Below are 4,571 nucleotides of genomic sequence, written 5' to 3'. Positions count from 1 at the left end.
GGCCGGCCCCGCCCCCGCCCCCGCGGCCAGCGTTTCTCAGGCCGCGCGCCCCGCGGGGATCGCAGAACCTCGGCCGCGGAGCCCCGAACCTCTAGCAGACGTCGAATCTGAGACCTGGTGCCAGGGACCTGGATGAAGCCAGAACCTTAGAGACTTGGAATCTGGGAAACTTTGGATCCCAGACCGACGGCCTTGCAGTGCCCGCCACCGGGCTTTTCCCTCGGCTGCGCCTCTTGCTTGGAACCTCTCTCCCCCAAATCTCGTCTTTCGTCGAGGGGTACACCCGATCGCCCCTTAAACTGGCACGCTCTCACCAAAACATTACATTTCCCTGCCTGATTTTCACAAAACTTGTCAGTGCCTAACATGATCCTGTAAACATCTTGCATTGCATCACTTACATTATTGCAACGCGGTATCCCCAAATCTGAAAGGGCTTGCACGTGGTGTGAACGTACCCCACCGAAGGGACCCCAAGGTCTCGCAGGCAAAGACATTGATTTCTTCGACCCAGCCGAGGCACCAATGGCCGCCGGTGCGTGAAGAGTCTACCGAAGGCGGCCGGGAGCAGGTTCTAAAAGCCGGGGCAGGTGCCGGCTCCGGGAGTCGGGCCCTTGCAGCTTTCTAGACGGCCTCGTTCTGCTGGTGCAGAGGGGCGCTCGCACTGCGCCTCTCCGCCGCGCGCAGGCACCCGCGGAGAACAGCTGTGGCCAGAGGCTGCTCCCCGAGCGGGCAGAGGGAAGTCACAGCGGGGGAGGGAGTGATACCCACAGTTACATAACATACATTACTGGGGAGCGGGAGAGGTGATGGGTTAAGAATTGGGCTCAGGGCCAGCAGGTGGCGGACTGGTTAAGGTGCTGGACTCCCACATGGCTGACCACAGTTCGAGCCTGCGATCTGGGGAGGAGAATGGATTGTGGTGTGGCCATTCCCCCTGGGGGATGATTCCTCATTTTCTCTGTCTCCATCTCTCTGTGTATCTCTGGTGAACACACCTGCCCTATAGCAAAAATCTCTCTAAAAAAATAATAATTGGGCTTGGGGTTCAATTCTGATTCTGGTCCTTACTATGTAAGCCTTGGGCAGGTAATTTAACTTCTCTTGCCTCAGTTTTCCTCCTCTATCAAATGGGGATAGTCAAAGGGATTAAGTTAATATGTAGACAATACTTTTACCAGGGCCCGGCAAATAGGAAGCATGCACGTGATTATTTAATTTGCCAGATGGCACGTGTGTTTGCCAAAAGAGACCTAGAAACAGGGAGAGAGAAAGCACCACCCAGTGGAGTGTGGTCACCCTGCGATCTATCCCCCTCCACAATCATGGCCTTGAAGGCGTAGAATTAAGTTGCACACATGCGTAGTATGTTTTTCTTTCTTTTTTAAGATTTACTTATTTTAGGGACCAGCAGTTAGCGTAATGGCTATGTTGCTGAATTCCCATGTAGCCGACTGCAGTTTGAGTCCCGGACCGGGTGGCTTAAACTCACGCTGGGCGTGTGTGCGTGCATGCCCAAGATCCCGAGAGGAGAATGGAGGAGAAGGGATTGCGGTGTGGCCATCCCCCCTGGGGGGTGATTTCTCGCTTTCTGTCTCTCTGTCTCTGTCTGTCTGGCGAGCGCACGCGCCCTATAGCAAAAACCTCTCAAAAAAAAAGAAAGAAAAGAAAAAAAGAAAGAAAAAAAGATTTATTTATTTTAAATATTATTTATTATCACCATTATTCAATTTTGACCAGAGAGAGACAGACAGAGAGAAAGGAGAGTGAAAAAGCAAGCTACCAGGTCCAGGACTTGAACTGTGGCAGGCCGTGTGGGAATCCAGTGCCTCAACCATCAGGTCACTGCTGGGGCTTCTGGTATGTTTTCAAGCCGCCTGGGACCAGACTTGAACCGTGCCGCTGGCCATATGGGACTTAGCTACCTTAACCTCTAGGCCACGTGGCCTTCAGTATTGTATTATTGGTTGCTTGTTCTCCCCCTCGAATGCCAACTCCTGAGGGCAAGATAGTATTAACTATGTATCTTTAGTACTAGAATAGAGCCTGGTGCAAAATAGGTGCTCAACAAATATTCTGGGGATAAATGAATCACTGAATCACCTTCTAGAATTGCAAAACGGCCAAAGCTAGGCACGTGGGATTCTAGCGTTTTAGAACTTGGTTCAAGGCGCTATTTATGGCGTACCCCGGCAGTACCCTGGTCGCTGCACTATGGGATGCTTCCAGCAGAGGGCGCTGCTGGTCCGCGGACCAGGTCCGTGATTCCCGCGCGGTTCGCTGCCATCCCTGAGTGGCAGCCAACCTGTCTTCTCCCCTATTCTCTGAGCTCCAGTGCAAATAGCTCCTCCTCCAGGAAGCCCTCTCCCCAGGCGTACAGTATTTTGGGCTTCCTCAACCCAGTCCCGCCCACTCTGGGTCACCCCTGCTGGAGATGAGTGTGCCTTTCGCACTGTCCCGTGAATCCTGGGGGAAGGACAGGGCAGGGAGCGCTGCTGAACAGAGAAAGCACCGGGCAAGGCGGTGACTGGGTCGTGGAAAGCTCGGCGTCACTGCTCCCTGCTCCCGGTGTTTCCTGGCGACGGCCCTGAAGGGTGCTTTAACCTCGGGGCGCTGGATGTCGGTTCTGGATCTGCCATGCCTGCTGCTCACCACAAGGGGGCAGTGAGAAGTCACCCCTATCCTCGGGGGGCTGGCCAGGTTGCAACCCCTTCTCTTTCACGCTCCTCTGGGAGACTGCAGGGACTGGAGCTGGACAGTCTTCCCACTTCCGTCCCTTGCTTGTTGTGTGACCCCCCGAGACCAAGAAGTAACCTCTCTGGGGCTCAGAACAGGACTCTCCTGGAAACCTCCTTTGTGTGTCTGTGGTGAGGATTAATCCCCATAGAAGGTTTAGAACAAGGTTGTGTGTGGTGGGGGTAGGGAGTAGGGACCAGGCTGAGCTGGGTTCGAGTCCTGGTCCTGCCAATTCCTGTCTGTGTTCCCTGGGGCCATGATCTCCTGCAGAGCCCTGCTTCCACATCTGTAACACAGGGTGATGGCATTCCCCACACATCATCCTGGCGAGGATTAAAGGAGATAAAGATGAAAGGAGCGAGCATGGGGGTGGGCAGGTGGCGTGGTGATTGAAGGCGTTGGACTCCACCATGGCTCACCACGGTTCGAGTCCTGGACCTGGTGGCTTGCTTTTTTTCTCTCTCACTCTATCCCTCTCTTGTCAAATTGAAATAAGTAAATAAATGGATAAAGTTAAAATAAAATCATTCCTTTAAAAAAAAAAAAAAAGGCCACGAGGGACCAGCAGTAGCGTAATGGCTATGTCGCTGGACTCCCATGTAGTCGACCGCGGTTCACGTCCCAGACCCGGTGGCTTGAAACACGCCAGGTGTGTGTGCGTTGTGGGCCCAAGATCCCGCGAGGAGAATGGAGGAGAAAGGATTGTGATGTGGCCATCTCCCCTGGGGCTGATTTCTCGCTTGCTGTCTCTGTCGCTCTCTGTCTGGTGAGTGCATGCGCCCTATAGCAAAAACCTCTCAAAAAAAAAAAAAAAAGCCACGAGTATTAACCAAGGAAATCCGTTCCCTAGGCTGGCCCTGTTCAGGCCCCAGTGCACGACCCCAACGAGGAGGGCGTTTCTGAGTTCTTACCAAGGCCCGTATTCAAATGGCCCCCTAGTCCTCATCCAAATGCTTTCACTAGCCCCACTGCACAGGTGAAGATGGGGCACAGAGAGCTCGAGTGACGTAGCCGAGGGCACACAGCCACCCCCCGAGGTAGACACGATGACCAGCCCCAGACATGCTGAAGAAATTGAGGAAAATTGTGCGACTAAGACCCCAGCCAAGAAGCGCTCAACAGAGACACCATCCTGTCCTTAAGGACTCAGTTCGCCTCCTTCGAGAAAGCGGGTGGATGCGTGGAGGGTTTTTCTGTGTTCACTTCTTCACCAGTTTTTTTTTGTTTGTTTGTTTTGTTTTTTGTTCGTTTTTCGTTTTTGCTACAGGGCTTGTGTGCTCACCACAGAGACAGAGAGGGAAAGTGGGAAATCGCCCTCCCCTCAGGGGGATTCGCCAGGCTGCAATCCCCGATCTCTCACTCTCCTCACTCACATGTGGAGTGTGTGGACCCCACGTGGCCAGCTTTGTGGTTTCTGCCCTACACCTGGCAGCTCGCGAATCACGCTGGGCACGAGGGCGTGCACGCCCCAGATCCTGAGGGGAGAATGAAAGAGAAGGGATTGAGGCGTGGTGATTTCTCGCTTTCCCTCTCTCTCTCTGTCTCTGTCTCTCCCTCTGGCGAGTGCACATGCCCTGTAGCAAAAATTAAAAATACCAGTAATGCAGTCAGGAGAATTACACAGAAGGGAAGACGGTAGAGTGCAGAGCAGACCTGGTCTGTCTGGACACCAGACCCCTTCCAGGGGACACACCTGGCTGCAGTGTCTGCCGTCCGAGCAGGGGTGCGCCGTGGGGGCCGTGAGTGGAGGCGCGCGTGCGTGTGCCCAGTTAAGACAGACGCAAATGGAGCCCGATGGAGGCATGACGGGGGGGAGGGGGGGGAGGGACGAAGCC

The sequence above is a fragment of the Tupaia chinensis genome, unplaced genomic scaffold (genome assembly GCF_000334495.1).
Source record: "Tupaia chinensis unplaced genomic scaffold, TupChi_1.0 Scaffold000067_1, whole genome shotgun sequence".
Taxonomy (NCBI): domain Eukaryota; kingdom Metazoa; phylum Chordata; class Mammalia; order Scandentia; family Tupaiidae; genus Tupaia; species Tupaia belangeri.
This window is presented reverse-complemented; position numbering follows the sequence as displayed.